Below are 17,995 nucleotides of genomic sequence, written 5' to 3'. Positions count from 1 at the left end.
TGCAGAAGACTGACTTCGATAACAGAAACAATGTGATGATACAGTCTCTCGGATGAAGACGGCGTTTGTATGTATATTATGTACCGAAATAGATATCAAGTAACCATAACGGTATAGACACAATGTTCTAGTATAGGGCACATGTAGGTGTGTCAGTGTGTCAATCACACAGTCACGAAACTCAGACTATAAAATTATGTAGACGAAAATATTCCTGGGATTCCACTCCCACCTAAATTTGACGCCCTAGAACAGCCGGAATCCTCTGTATACCATGAAACATCCCTAAAAACAATATACATGTACAGTAATAATTTGTATTCCAGTGGCGAGAATAGATAAAACAGCCCGGCTCATCAAGCCCAAAACGTTGAAAGGCAGATCATGAAAATTTCTAATAGTAGACGAGACCACCAATAAAAAGAACCCTTCTTCGTCGCCTACACAATGTGAAGCAATGAGTAAAATCACAGGGCTCGAGTCTGGTTTTCATAGCTTGGAGAACACTAACATAACTAAGTAAAAAGGTTGGAGGCAATGTGTAAAAGTTTAGCTAAGATAGGAGGTTCCGTGTCACTAATGGTAACTAACACCTTATTGTCAGAAATATCCATGGATCAATATGTTATCAAGCACTGGGAGTCGTACTTGCAAAACTACCAATTCGTTCTTGATGATCTCATTGGTTGAATCAGTAGGTCCGAACTCTATAAAAAAATCTCCAACGTTGAAGCACAATTACCAACGTAGGTTACATACAAAATCCTATGCATCATGACCCTAATTCTCCGCATCGGTTTCCTTTGGCTAACCACAGCCAGAGCTATGACCTAGATCATAGCCAAAATCACTCAAACTGGAACTTTTGTAAAGCCAGTCCTTATAGTCCAAACCCAAGTGACAATTTGGAGGACGCTGTGAGAGCCCTTAGGGATTTCGTGTCTTATTACCTCTGTAGTTGATTACCTTATAGAAACACCCTTGGTGAAGTTCATAGAGATTCTCTGTCTTGAGTCATTCCCAGTTTTTATTGATATATTCTAATTACTTATTGTCTACTATAATACTCTGTATGGTTTATTGTACTCAATCTAATCCGTGAGGTATTTTGTATATTAACTTATAGGTGTCTTGTGCTGTATATAACAAATTGTTGTACCCTGTATATAATGCTCAACACTGGGTTCTGTTACAATATTATTGAAAAATATAGGTCTCGGTATCGGTTTGGTACAACATCCTACAACCCTGTATTTGTGACAACGCAAGCATAACATGCCCGCAAAAATATCCAGCTATATGATATGTTCGATAAAATCAGTAATTACCGGCACACCTATCAATATCGTAATGTAAAAAACCTGACTGGCTTCACAATTCGGGAAGGTGTGATCTATTTCATAACCTGATATACGATTCCCATTTAACAAAACATCCTAACTAGGGGCTCAAAAAGCTTCATTTATACGCCGCACCTTTACTCATCAAAAATGCAATCTTAAAATGTGTTCGATTTTCTAAAAAGAAAGTAAGAATAAAAGGTCGGCCATCGAAGAGATGAGCCATATATTTAACAAGAGAAGTACAGGGAAAACTCTACATCGTTTTCAGCTTTCCTGGTGACTCCTAGATGATACCAAATAAATGGATTATCGTTTTATTCTGTCACATATGTAACAATACATTATGTCATGCGTGTTACGGGTTTAGTTTGTGTATTGAATGACAGTCCATGATGCTATTCCTATCAGGTTTTTAATGTGTCACATTTTCTCACTAACTTTGTCAAACGTCGTGATGTTTTGTTTAGACTAAGTTAATCATTAACTTACGTTTTTGACTGAACTTTGACCCAAATGTGTAAGAAAAGTGGAAATTATAGCAAAGCAATTTCTTGCTTCTGTGCTTTCATTGGAAATACTTTATACAATTCATAGAAATATATATGCTAAGTTAATACAGTTAAATGAACATTCCATGAGGTCAACTCCAGTTTAACGAGCATTCCATGAGGGTACGTGACACCAGTTTGATAAACGTTCAACGAGGTTAACCACTTTAGGTCTCATGGTATTGTGTTAACCTTTGAAAATTTAGCAATTTCTGAAGACAAATAACGATGGAAAAATACCCATGACCATTATAAACCGTGAACATTATAAATCTTGATCATTATAAATCGTGATCATTACAAATCTTGATAATTATAAATCTTCATCATTATAAATCGTCATCATTATAAATCTTGATAATTATAAATCGTGATAATTTCGTAAATCGTGATAATTTTATAAATCGTGATCATTTGATAAATCGTAATATTTTTATAAATCGTGATAATAAATCATGATGTTCTTATAAATCGTGATCATTTTATAAATCGTGATCATTATAAATCGTGATCATTATAAAACGTGATCATTATCAATCGTGATCATTTTATAAATCGTAATAATTATAAACCGTGATCATTATATACTATCATTATAGTTATTTTTTATCATTATAAACCAAAATACGAAGAAAGTACAGATCAGCATGTAAACCATTCATAAAGTACCAGGAGAATTAGACCAGGTGTTTCGGTAGAGTAAGCACCCTCTGCTTCATTGACGTCACCCGCCATACGCGTCAAAGTCCAATTGACATCACCCGCCATACACGTCCAGGTCCAATAGGTGTCACCCGCCAAACACCTCTAGGTCCAATTGACGTCACCCGCCATACACGTCTAGGTCAAATTGACGTCACCCGCCATACACGTCTAGGTCCAATCGTCGTCACCCGCCATACACGTCTAGGTCCAATCGTCGTCACCCGCCATACACGTCTAGGCCCAATTGACGTCACCCGCCATACACGTCTAGGTCCAATCGTCGTCACCCGCCATACACGTCTAGGTCCAATCGTCGTCACCCGCCATACACGTCTAGGTCCAATCGTCGTCACCCGCCATACACGTCTAGGTCAAATTGACGTCATCCGTCATACACGTCTAGGTCAAATTGACGTCACCCGCCATACACGTCTAGGTTAAATTGACGTCACCCGCCATACACGTCTAGGTTAAATTGACGTCATACGCCATATAGATCTAGGTCAAATTGACGTCACCCGCCATACATATCTAAGTCAGATCGATGTCACCCGCCATACACGTCTAGGTCAAATCGACGTCACGCTCCATACACGTCTAGATGAAATACGGATTTATTTAAGCATTAAAGACGTCTGATTTCATTTAACACAATTGGAATAAGGAACCGGACCCCCATTTGTAAGATATGTACAATTGTGTTTATACAATTCTTCAAGAAAATAATAGAAATCTTCAAAGAATTGTAAATGTACCAGACCTAAGTGTTAACTGACAGTGTTTACATTCAATGAAAAGGTCATCAATGCAGGCCACGGTTTAAATTTCATATCAGCATTTCTTACAATTTGCAGATTCTGCAGATTATACGTAATATTATACAACGCTTAAAGGCATAATCAGCACGAATCCTCTTACAGATATTATATTATATTATATATCATTAATCCGGAAGAACGAATTAATAAAAAAACAAAACATGCAGAGCCATGCGACAAGGGTTCATTTCTCTGCGATATACGATGATGGAAAATATTCACATGTTCGAGCACGAAAGTTTAGAGGTTTACCGATAGAGACATTATAATATGCCGTTTGATTCATTTTCTCCAACGACAAATTACACTAAATCTATGCACCACTGATGCGCCGATTTGACGGCGAATTCTGATGATATTATAAACATCTGGGCGAGTTAAGTGACGTGTTGGTGCAGAAGACTGACTTCGATAACAGAAACAATGTGATGATACAGTCTCTCGGATGAAGTCGGCGTTTGTATGTATATTATGTACCGAAATAGATATCAAGTAACTATAATGGTACAGACACAATGTTCTAGTATAGGGCATATGTAGGTGTGTCAGTGTGTCAATCACAAAGTCACGAAAATCAGAGTATTACATAATGTAGACAAAAATAGACCTGGAATTCCACTCCCACCTTTTTTTTTGACGCTCTGGAAAAGCCAAAATGCTCTGTATACCGTGAAACATCATACAAACAATATACAGTAATAATTTGTATATTCACGGAGCAACGCTGATCCAGGGATAACCCAAATTATATAAGATATCTAATAAATATATTATATATCTCATAAACATATAATACCTGTCATCAACTTATAAGATATCTTATATAATATAGCTTATATAATATATAACATATCTTATATCATATATCTTATGTAATATATAAGATATCTTATATATTATATAAGATACTCTATGTAATATACAAGATATTATATATGACAACTTGGCTTGCCATTATACTACTTCGTCGCCTATATAATATGCAGCAATGAGTAAAATCACAGGGCTCGAGTCTGGTTTTTACAGCTTGGAGAACATTTACAGAACTAAATAAAAAGTGCCTAATCGTTTAGCTAAGATAGGAGGTTCCGTGTCATCCATTCCTGATGATTTCATTAGGTGGATCAGTAGGTCCGAACTCTATCAAACCAACGTTGAAGCACAATTACCAACGTAGGTTACATACAAAAACCTATGCATCATGAACCTATGTTCTAGACCATAGTCAAAATCACTCAAACTGGAAGTTTGGCAAAGCCAGTCCTTATAGTCCAAACCCAAGTGACAATTTGGAGGACGCTGTGTTTCTGTGAGAGTCCGTAGGGATTTCGTGTCTTATAACCTCTGTACTTGATTACCTTATAGAAACACCCTTGGTGAAGTTCATTGAGATTCTCTGTCTTGAGTCATTCCCAGTTTTTATTGATATATTCTAATTACTTATTGTCTACTATAATACTCTGTATGGTTTATTGTACTCAATCTAATATGTAAGGTATTTTGTATATTAACTTATAGGTGTCTTGTGCTGTTTATAACAAATTGTTGTATCCTGTATATAATGCTCAGCTCAGCACTGGGTTCTGTTACAATATTATTGAAAAATATAGTTCTCGGTATCGGTTTGGTACAACATCCTACAACCCTGTATTTGGGACAACGCAAGCATAACATGCCCGCAAAAATATACAGCTATATGATATATTCGATAAAATCAGTAATTACCGGCATACCTATCAATATCGTAATGTAAAAAACCTGACTGGCTTCACAATTCGGGAAGGTGTGATCTATTTCATAACCTGATATACGATTCCCATTTAACAAAACATCCTAACTAGGGGCTCAAAAAGCTTCATTTATACGCCGCACCTTTACTCATCAAAAATGCAATCTTAAAATGTGTTCGATTTTCTAAAAAGAAAGTAAGAATAAAAGGTCGGCCATCGAAGAGATGAGCCATATATTTAACAAGAGAAGTACAGGGAAAAATCTACATCGTTTTCAGCTTTCCCGGTGACTCCTAGACGATACAAAATAAATGGATTATCGTTTTATTCTGTCACATATGTAACAATACATTATGTCATGCGTGTTACGAGTTTAGTTTGTGTATTGAATGACAGTCCATGATGCTATTCCTATCAGGTTGTCAATGTGTCACATTTTCTCACTAACTTTGTCAAACGTCGTGATGTTTTGTTTAGACTAAGTTAATCATTAACTTACGTTTTTGACTGAACTTTGACCCAAATGTGTAAGAAAAGTGGAAATTATAGTAAAGCAATTTCTTGCTTCTGTGCTTTCATTGGAAATACTTTATACAATTCATAGAAATATATAGGCTAAGTTAATACAGTTAAATGAACATTCCATGAGGTCAACTCCAGTTTAATGAACATTCCATGAGGGTACGTGACACCAGTTTGATAAACATTCCACGAGGTTAACCACTTTAGGTCTCATGGTATTGTGTTAACCTTTGAAAATTTAGCAATTTCTGAAGACAAATAACGATGGAAAAATACCCATGACCATTATAAACCGTGATTATTATAAACTGTGAACATTATAAATCTTGATCATTATAAATCGTGATCATTATAAATCGTGATCATTACAAATCTTGATAATTATAAATCTTCATCATTATAAATCGTCATCATTATAAATCTTGATAATTATAAATCGTGATAATTTTATAAATCGTGATAATTTTATAAATCGTGATCATTTGATAAATCGTAATCATTTTATAAATCGTGATAATAAATCGTGATGTTTTTATAAATCGTGATCATTTTATAAATCGTGATCATTATAAAACGTAATCATTATAAAACGTGATCATTATCAACCGTGATCATTATGAATCGTGATCATTTTATAAATTGTGATCATTATAAACCGTGATCATTATATACTATCATTATAAATCATTATAGTTATTTTTATCATTATAAACCAAAATACAAAGAAAGTACATATTAGTATGTAAACTATTGAAAAAGGAGAATAAGACCAGGTGTTCCGGTAGAGTAAGCGTTCCTGCTTCACTGACGCCTGACTTCACCCGCCATACACGTCTAGGTCAGATTGACGTCACCCGCAATACACGTCTAGATGAAATAAGGATTAATTTTATCAGATATGTACAATTGTGTATATATAATTCTTCAAGAAGAATATAATAGATCTACAAATCCTCCTAAAAATTGTACATGTACCTGACCCAAGTGTTAAATTAATCAGTGCTTTACATTCAATAAAAAGGTCATCAGTGCATGTCACGGTTTAAATTTCAGATCAGCATTTCTTGCTATTTGCAGATTCTGCAGATTATACGTAATATTATACAACGTTTAAAGGCATAATCAGCACGAATCCTCTTACAGAGCGCACATTCATTTGATATTATACATGTATATATATGATATTATTTATCATTAATCCGGAGGAACGAATTAATATGACTTAGCCATGCGACAAGGGGTCATTTCTCGGCGATGTACAATGATGGAAAATATTCACATGTTCGAGCACGAAAGTTTAGAGGTTTATACCGATAGAGACATTATAATATGCCGTTTGATGCATTTTCTCCAACGACAAATTACACTTAATCTATACACCACTGATTTGGCGGCGAATTCTGATGATATTATAAACATATGGGCGAGTTTAGTGACGTGTTGGTGCAGAAGACTGACTTCGATAACAGAAACAATGTGATGATACAGTCTCTCGGATGAAGACGGCGTTTGTATGTATATTATGTACCGAAATAGATACCAAGTAACCATAACGGTATAGACACAATGTTCTAGTATAGGGCACATGTAGGTGTGTCAGTGTGTCAATCACACAGTCACGAAACTCAGACTTTAAAATTACGTAGACGAAAATATTCCTGGGATTCCACTCCCACCTAAATTTGACGCCCTAGAACAGCCGGAATCCTCTGTATACCATGAAACATCCCTAAAAACAATATACATGTACAGTAATAATTTGTATTCCAGTGGCGAGAATAGATAAAACAGCCCGGCTCATCAAGCCCAAAACGTGAAAGGCAGATCATGAACATTTCTAATAGTAGACGAGACCACCAATAAAAAGAACCCTTCTTCGTCGCCTACACAATATGAAGCAATGAGTAAAATCACAGGGCTCGAGTCTGGTTTTCATAGCTTGGAGAACACTAACATAACTAAGTAAAAAGGTTGGAGGCAGGGTGTAAAAGTTTAGCTAAGATAGAAAGTCCCGTGTCACTAATGGTAAATAACACCTTATTGTCAGAAATATCCATGGATCAATGTTATCAAGCACTGGGAGTCGTATTCTGGCGAAATACTACCAATCCATTCCCGATGATCTCATTGGTTGAATCAGTAGGTCCGAACTCTATAAAAAATCTCCAACGTTGAAGCACAATTACCAACGTAGGTTACATACAAAATCCTATGCATCATGACCCTAATTCTCCGCATCGGTTTCCTTTGGCTAACCACAGCCAGAGCTATGACCTAGATCATAGCCAAAATCACTCAAACTGGAACTTTTGTAAAGCCAGTCCTTATAGTCCAAACCCAAGTGACAATTTGGAGGACGCTGTGAGAGCCCTTAGGGATTTCGTGTCTTATTACCTCTGTAGTTGATTACCTTATAGAAACACGCTTGGTGAAGTTCATTGAGAGTCTCTGTCTTGAGTCATTCCCTGTTTTTATTGATATGTTCTGATTAGTTATTGTCTACTATAATACTCTGTATGGTTTATTGTACTCAATCTAATATGTAAGGTATTTTGTATATTAACTTATAGGTGTCTTGTGCTGTGTATAACAAATTGTTGTACCCTGTATATAATGCTCAACACTGGGTTCTGTTACAATATTATTGAAAAATATAGGTCTCGTTATCGGTTTGGTACAACATCCTACAACCCTGTATTTGTGACAACGCAAGCATAACATGCCCGCAAAAATATCCAGCTATATGATATGTTCGATAAAATCAGTAATTACCGGCATACCTATCAATATCGTAATGTAAAAAAACCTGCCTGGCTTCACAATTCGGGAAGGTGTGATCTATTTCATAACCTGATACATGTATACGATTCCCATTTAACACAACATCATAACTTGAGGGTTCATGTATAGGCCGCACCTTTACTCATCAAAATTGCAATCTTAAAATGTGTCCGATTTTCTAAAAATAAGTGAGAATAAAAAGTCGGCCATTGAAGAGATCAGCCATATGTTTAACAAAAGAAGTGAAGGGGGAAAATCTATATCGTTTTCAGCTTTCCTGGTGACTCCTAGACGATACCAAATGAATGGATTATCGTTTTATTCTGTCACATATGTAACAATACATTATGTCATGCGTGATACGGGTTTGGTTTGTGTATTGAATGACAGTCAATGCTGCTATTCCTATCAGGTTGTCAATGTGTCACATTTTCTCACTAACTTTGTCACACGTCGTGATGTTTTGTTTAGATTAAGTTAATCATTAACTTACGTTTCGTACTGAACTTTGACCCATATGTGTCAGAAATGAGGAAATTATAGAAAAGCAATTTCTTGCTTCTGAGCTTTCATTGGAAATACTTTATACAATTCATAGAAATATATATGCTAAGTTAATACAGTTAAATGAACATTCCATGAGGTCAACTCCAGTTTAATGAACATTCCATGAGGGTACGTGACACCAGTTTGATAAACATTCCACGAGGTTAACCACTTTAGGTCTCATGGTATTGTGTTAACCTTTGAAAATTTAGCAATTTCTGAAGACAAATAACGATGGAAAAATACCCATGACCATTATAAACCGTGATTATTATAAACCGTGAACATTATAAATCTTGATCATTATAAATCGTGATCATTATAAATCGTGATCATTACAAATCTTGATAATTTTATAAATCTTCATAATTTTATAAATCTTCATCATTATAAATCGTCATCATTATAAATCTTGATAATTATAAATCGTGATAATTTTATAAATCGTGATAATTTATAAATCGTGATCATTTGATAAATCGTAATCATTTGATAAATCGTGATAATAAATCGTGATGTTTTTATAAATCGTGATCATTTTATAAATCGTGATCATTATAAAACGTGATCATTATAAAACGTGATTATTATCAATCGTGATCATTATGAATCGTGATCATTTTATAAATTGTGATCATTATAAACCGTGATCATTATATACTATCATTATAAATCATTATAGTTATTTTTATCATTATAAACCAAAATACAAAGAAAGTGCATATTAGTATGTAAACTATTGAAAAAGGAGAATAAGACCAGGTGTTCCGGTAGAGTAAGCGTTCCTGCTTCACTGACGCCTGACTTCACCCGCCATACACGTCTAGGTCAGATTGACGTCACTCGCCATACACGTCTAGATGAAATAAGGATTAATTTTATAAGATATGTACAATTGTGTATATATAATTCTTCAAGAAGAATATAATACAAATCCTCAAAAAATTGTACATGTACCTGACCCGAGTGTTAAATTAATCAGTGCTTTACATTCAATAAATAGGTCATCAGTGCATGCCACGGTTTAAATTTCAGATCAGCATTTCTTGCTATTTGCAGATTCTGCAGATTATACGTAATATTATACAACGTTTAAAGGCATAATCAGCACGAATCCTCTTACAGAACGCACATTCATTTGATATTATATGATATTATTTATCATTAATCCGGAGGAACGAATTAATATGACTTAGCCATGCGACAAGGGGTCATTTCTCGGCGATGTACAATGATGGAAAATATTCACATGTTCGAGCACGAAAGTTTAGAGGTTTATACCGATAGAGACATTATAATATGCCGTTTGATGCATTTTCTCCAACGACAAATTACACTTAATCTATACACCACTGATTTGGCGGCGAATTCTGATGATATTATAAACATATGGGCGAGTTTAGTGACGTGTTGGTGCAGAAGACTGACTTCGATAACAGAAACAATGTGATGATACAGTCTCTCGGATGAAGACGGCGTTTGTATGTATATTATGTACCGAAATAGATATCAAGTAACCATAATGGTATAGACACAATGTTCTAGTATAGGGCACATGTAGGTGTGTCAGTGTGTCAATCACACAGTCACGAAACTCAGACTATAAAATTATGTAGACGAAAATATTCCTGGGATTCCACTCCCACCTAAATTTGACGCCCTAGAACAGCCGGAATCCTCTGTATACCATGAAACATCCCTAAAAACAATATACATGTACAGTAATAATTTGTATTCCAGTGGCGAGAATAGATAAAACAGCCCGGCTCATCAAGCCCAAAACGTTGAAAGGCAGATCATGAAAATTTCTAATAGTAGACGAGACCACCAATAAAAAGAACCCTTCTTCGTCGCCTACACAATATGAAGCAATGAGTAAAATCACAGGGCTCGAGTCTGGTTTTCATAGCTTGGAGAACACTAACATAACTAAGTAAAAAGGTTGGAGGCAATGTGTAAAAGTTTAGCTAAGATAGAAAGTCCCGTGTCACTAATGGTAAATAACACTTTATTGTCAGAAATATCCATGGATCAATATGTTATCAAGCACTGGGAGTCGTATTCTGGCGAAATACTACCAATCCATTAGAAGGTCCGAACTCCATCAAAAATCTCCAACGTTGAAGGACAAATACTAACGCAGATTCATACAAAATCCTATGCATCAAGGCCCTAATTCTACGCATCGGTTTCCTTTGGCTAACCACAGCCAGAGCTATGACCTAGACCATAGCCAAAATCACTCAAACTGGAACTTTTGGTAAAGCCAGTCCTCATAGTCCAAACCCAAGTGACAATTTGGTTGACGCTGTGTTTCGACTAATGAGAGTCCTTGGGGATTTAGTGTCTTATAACCTCTGTAGTTGATTGCCTTATAGAATCACGCTTGGTGAAGTTCATTGAGAATCTCTGTCTTGAGCCCTGTTTTCATTGATGCATTCTGATTAGTTATTGTCTACTATAACACTCTGTATGGTTTAATGTACTTAATCTAATCCGTGAGGTATTTTGTATATTAACTTATAGGTGTCTTGGTCTGTATATAACAAATTGTTGTACCCTGTATTTAATGCTCAGCACTGGGTTCTATCACAGTATTATTGAATAGTATGGGTTCCGGTATCGGTGTGGTACAACACCCTATAACCCTGTCTCTTGTTTGGAGACATACACCACTAGTTACTGTATTGTCATTTATGTGAACTATCAGTTAATAGCACAGTTTCAGCTATGTCAACAAGAATGCTGAGGGTTTATCAGTGCTTGAAAAGTATGGACAATAGAGAATATTTTGACTTATTATTTAAAAAACTATTTTGTTCCAAGTTATTTGACAAAATAGATAATATACTTATGATCCCGAAAAATTATGGACGTTATCAAAATACTGAATAAAAAGGAGTTTAACAAGAACACCCAGTAACTCTTGGCACGACGTTATAGAACGTTTTTAAACACTTGTATTGGATGTTGATAGTGACCAGTCTGCTGCCAATTACTTTGCTCTTAACTTAAGCTATGTACTAAAAAAAACATCAAACATCCGACAGTCTATTTGTTCTAAATCCCCTGATCACCCTATATGTCTATGGTGACAAGAGAAAAATATCTGCTTGCTTTATTCAGATTTCAATAATTGAACTAGCTCTACAGCGGACTGGTCTTTTATTTAACCTTGCCAAGTACGGAGTGTAGAAAAGTTATTAAATGTCATCAAAAGAATGTACAGGGAAAACCATCTCTTCTCTAGAATTTTCTTAAAATACTAAAACTAAATTCATGATATCTCAGTCCTCTAATCACATAAATAAAATATATATTTTTACATTGGAATCAGCAACGTAAGTTGCACTAGTGAGTTTAAGTATCTGGGCAACATTATAAATTCCCTGGGTAAAGTTCTTCCCATCAATTTAAGATTTATCAAACAAAGGGCTTGAACCACTTTTCGCAATAACTACGTGTTCTAAACAAATAGTGGCAATCCAGTTGAAGCCCAATCTAAATGATTCAATTTCTTAGTTTAACCAATACTAACCTACAACTCCGAAAATTGGTACATGGTATTGTAACAAAAGTTAATTGGGGGCAAAATAAGGGAAGAAATAGATGGTAAAGCTATCAACTACCTTTCCTACATTGACACCCCCATTTTAAAAAGTACATCTAAAGTTTTGTAAACACACTTTAGGTCGATTTTTCTAGATTGTCCTCTATATAATGATTTGCTGATACATTTGTTTACTTCCCTCAATGATTTTAATATTGACCATAACCATATTTGTATTAACATTATTTTAAATGGATGTCCTAGTTGTGATGGAAATATTAACAGAGTAATACTTAATGATGTCCAAAATTTTATAGGAAAATCTCATCGTTTTAACTTATATAAGATCTAGAAAGCCATCATACTGTTCATCTTGAAAAATACTACTTTTTAATAAAATTAATAATTTTTAACTTAAGTTAAATATCATGTATATATGTATATGAACCCAGTTGAACATAGCTGATATTTATTTATGTATTCAAATATACTTGCATTGATTTTAGTTCTTGTTTTCTATATATTAAATTAGTGTGCAAATAAAGTCATTAACTACAGTATTATTAAAATCACATAAATTGTATGCATAGAAAATTCCTATACAGCTCAGGTGGTGATGACCTGTGCAATATAAGCACATGGACTTTTGGTCTAGCCACCTGTTACTGTCTCTATATTGATTAACTTTGATGTCTACAATTGTTTATTTATTTCATTCGGAACTGAATCACTGTTATATTTGTTTATATTTATGTTAAAGTGTGTATGTGTGTGTGCAAGTGCTTTATGTAACATATTCTGTGTTTATCTTGTGTTAGAAAAATAGTTACTTCCCTTTAATTCCTTTGTTTATATTATGTATTTCATTTCAAAATATTTAGACCAATTAATTTATAAGATTGTAATTATATTCGATCACTCAATCCACCATGGAAAGAATTTATATAGGCTTGCCTGTTATTCGATCCAATTGATATTAACATCATGTCAATAAAATTTGTTGAAATGAAATAACAGCAAAAGTGCATACCATGTAGAACTAGAAAACCAATCGATAAGTAATTAATTATAAACAAATAAACGATTTCGTATTATTGTTCAAGTGTCCATCGTGTCCATCTCTTAGAAAACAGCACACACATGATGCAATAAGATTATGCAGAAAATAAATAAATAGAATGGTTTCCCATTGACTATAACATATATTTCACGAGTATGACAGCATATCGAAATTTTCACGAGTGATTCGCTCTGATTAGTCAAAAAAGAAAAACTTTCATTTTCACTGCAAAATCTAATATTTTCACTGCTCATCGCTGCAGGGAAAATACAAGTTTTATTAGTTTGATATTTTTCTATAATTTACCGGCAAAAATGCAATAATTGACTATATATATGTAGAACTTTACCTAATATCATTGAGCTAGTTATGATTTATTACACATTTTTACAATTGTAATTTTTGAAGTTTGGATAGCAGATGTCAAATTGTTTTACACAGCATATCATGTCTTCTCAACATAAACACCTTGGTATATGTGTCCTTTGGAGACTGTGTAAACAAAACATCTTTTTATCCTGGGGCTCTACATGGGGACAACGCAAGCATAGCATGCCCGCAAAAATATCCAGCTATATGATATGTTCGATAAAATCAGTAATTACCGGCATACGTATCAATACCGTGATGTAAAAAAAATCTGCCTGGCTTCACAATTCGGGAAGGTGTGATCTATTTCATAACCTAATATACGATTATTCCCGTTTAACAAAACATCATAACTAGAGGCTTCATTTATAGGCCGCACCTTTACTCATCAAAAATGCAATCTTAAAATGTGTTCGATTTTCTAAAATAAGTAAGAATAAAAAGTCGGCCATCGAAGAGATGAGCCATATGTTTAACAAAAGAAGTGTCGGGGAAAATCTATATCGTTTTCAGCTTTCCTGGTGACTCCTAGATGATACCAAATAAATGGATTATCGTTTTATTCTGTCACATATGTAACAATATATTACGTCATGCGTGTTACGGGTTTAGTTTGTGTATTGAATGACAGTCCATGATGCTATGCCTATCAGGTTGTCAATGTGTCACATTTTTTTCACTATTTTTTTCCCATGTCGTGATACTTTGTTTAGACTAAGTTAGTTATTAATTTACATTTTGTACTGAACTTTGACCAAGATGTGTAAGAAATGAGGAAATTATAGTAAAACAGTACCTTTCGTCTGTGCCTGCATTGGAAATACTTTATACAATTCAAAGACCTCTATAGGCTATGTCCCTTCGTTATTTCATAGTTTAAATTGAAAATATTGAATGCAATATTCTCCTCACAACTATGTGTTTGTAAACATATTATCGTTATACATGCAATATTTTTGTCTTTTCCAGAAGGACATACTGAAAACCATTCACAGTCTACAGATGTTCCAGTATTTCAAAGTATGGCTCAGAACCAGTAGGTGGCGCTGCCGACTGCAATCTTCAGAGGCGTTTATAAAAGAAACAAAGTATGAATTGAATCGGACTGATACCCTAACAAAGTAGAACGGCAAACAACTGTACTACAGATGTAATGACTAAACTTTAGTCCTGATGCTTGTATATCTGGGGTGTGTAGCCTGATGTTAGGTATCTGGTATATTGTATCTGGTGTCTTGTATCTGGTGTGTGTGGCCTGCTGTCTTGTATCTGGTATCTTGTATCTTGTGTCTTGTATCTTGTGTCTTGTGTCTGCTGTCTTGTATCTGGTGTGTTGTGTTTGGTCTGGTGTGTGTGGCCTGATGTCTTGTATTTGGTCTGGTGTCTTGTATCTGGTGTCTTGTATCTGGTGTGTGTGGCCTGATGTCTGCTGTCTTGTATCTGGTGTGTGTGGCCTGATGTCTGCTGTCTTGTATCTGGTGTGTTTGGTCTGGTGTGTGTGGCCTGATGTCTTGTATTTGGTCTGCTGTCTTGTATGTGATGTGTTGTGTTTGGTCTGGTGCCCTGGTGTGTGTTCTTTCTGTAGATATTGTCTGTACATTGATTATGTTGTCCTTTTAAACTAGATCTTAGCACAAACACAACTAGACCAGTTACAAAATTATTTAAAAATAATAATCAGGAAAGATTTTTGCCAATGCGTTTTTTTCATTACATATTAGTTAAAAGTAACCAAGATGGATGGAAATTATTTAGGTCCAGTTACCAATATTATAAGTATTTAAGCATCCAATGTAGAATATTACATAAAATAGTAACCTATGTTCGTGCTACGAGCTTTTAAGGTCGATCGAGTTTCAGATTGATATCAAACAACCAACACTTACGCCAGGCCGATTGATCGGCAGGTTAAGCAAGCTTAAACATCAATATATTTCTACTTTTTCCAGATGACCACTCCTTGTCGATATATACAGAAGAGCTAGGTGGTTGTGTTACTCGGAACTGCTCGAACGTAACTCTCACCATATCACCACGAACATGACGAGCAAGCGTCCATTTTCTAACTAGGGAAATATTGGTTTTGAGGGATATCAATCTTAAAATTTAATTTGTTAAATATAAACGACGATTTGTAAATTAAAGTGTGTGCCTTCTTCAGACCGTTTGAGAGTAAAGCGTTTCCTGTCGCAAAATAAAATTCACTGATGCACCTATCACAGTCAATCTAATGTGTGAAGCACATCCGAAAAAGTCTTATTAGTCTAGAGAGGTACAATACCCTCATACTGCCCATCAGACTGGATTTCCTGCCTTAATACCATTTCTCTCCGCTAGGCTGTGCCCATGAATACGAACATATATTTTTGAGGCGAAGCCTAGCGGAGAGTAGGAAAACTACGGCAGGTTATCTAGTCTAACTTCTCATAGACTTGGTTTCCTTCCAGGAGTCATATAGGATAAAGCCTTTAATGACGGAACAGTCGTGCCTATAACACACACTACCAAGTTCTACTGTTTATGTCATATCCACACCGAGGAAACAAACATCATCACATAACTCTTTTTCATATATCTTTATCAGACCAATCTATCGGGGCTTCTTTTCGGAATTAGAAATTATCAATGGAAACATTTCAAATTTGATATTTTTATTTCATCTCTGGAACAAGAAGAAATATATAGAAGTTAAACTTGTTTGGCTTTCTATTTAATCAGAGACGAACTTGGCCGCTGGATTAGTAAATTGTTAGGTATTCTGAAAACTGATCTTCCCAGCTCACATTACGATGCAACACAATAGATATTATCTTATAGTTTAGTATGCAGTGATAATAGTACATAATAGATATATAATATATGATACCTAAGTCAAACCTACTACAGATATTCATATCATTTCCAGTATTCAGGCTTTGAGAATATATGACCGTTCATATGTTTCACGATATGCTTGGTTTCTGTAATCAATAGCCTTGTGGAGTTGACGTCTATTTCACTGGAATATACTAAAGCGCAAAAAAAGCCTGTAGTTTCATACGAGTAAAATAACTTGAAAATACGCCTTGATTGAAAATATGATATACATTTGTATAGTGTTCAGCTGATTTTATAGCATCCAATACTGTTCCAAAAGTCTGATTCGAAGAGATAACACGTGCCCGTTGTTATTCCTTTACATCTGTTTCTACTCTATCAAAATTATTTAAAACCACCTTAACGGGCGATATACCACGTATGTCAATACTTCACGGACCGTACGAGTTCGTTCTGGAAGTCATCTTATTTCAGACAATAAGCTATTGTAGTGGAACGTTTACAATTAAAACTGCATCAACACGTTTGAAAATAAGTTTTAAATAAAACTAAACCTGTATTTGCTTACTGTTAAAGAAAATAAGCCTTGTCTTATTTGCGAGTTTTTAGTTTATGTGATAGCACATGTGACTCCCTTCGTGTCATGTGAATGGTCATAGCTTTAAAGAGTTGTTTGGAGAAACCATGGTTAATACATATACTTTAGAACTAAAGTCAATCGTGCTGTTAGTCGATGAAAGCCAGAATCTGAAAACAATAGAAAGCAATTAATTTCCTGTTAAGGTCAACAGAAGTTCCCCCCTCACCGTACTCAAATGCGGGAGGGATAGTTTTATTCATTCTATGTAATTCCTTACAGGATGGCTGAGGAAATTATAAAATGAATACACACAGTATCTTAATTCTGCTTGTTTCATTTGATACGTGAACAAAGTTTTTTTCCAGACTGCTGGAAACTAATCAGGGTTAGTTCCCAGCAATCTCCTGACATATACTTTTCCTTCTCTGGTCAACTCCTTGTTTTATTTGATACAGGAACAACGTGATTTTTTCAGACTTAGCAGCATCTTATATTGTGTTTTTACGCAAATCACATGCGCGGATTTATCGTCCAAAACTGATTATATATTCAACGCTTCACAATGGCCAGAGGTCATTGGGACGCTTCACCATAGCCAGCGGTCATTGGGACGCTTCACCATGGCC

The sequence above is a fragment of the Pecten maximus genome, chromosome 3, assembly GCF_902652985.1.
Source record: "Pecten maximus chromosome 3, xPecMax1.1, whole genome shotgun sequence".
In the NCBI taxonomy this organism is placed as follows: Eukaryota; Metazoa; Mollusca; class Bivalvia; order Pectinida; family Pectinidae; genus Pecten; species Pecten maximus.
Note: the sequence above shows the minus strand (reverse complement) of the source record.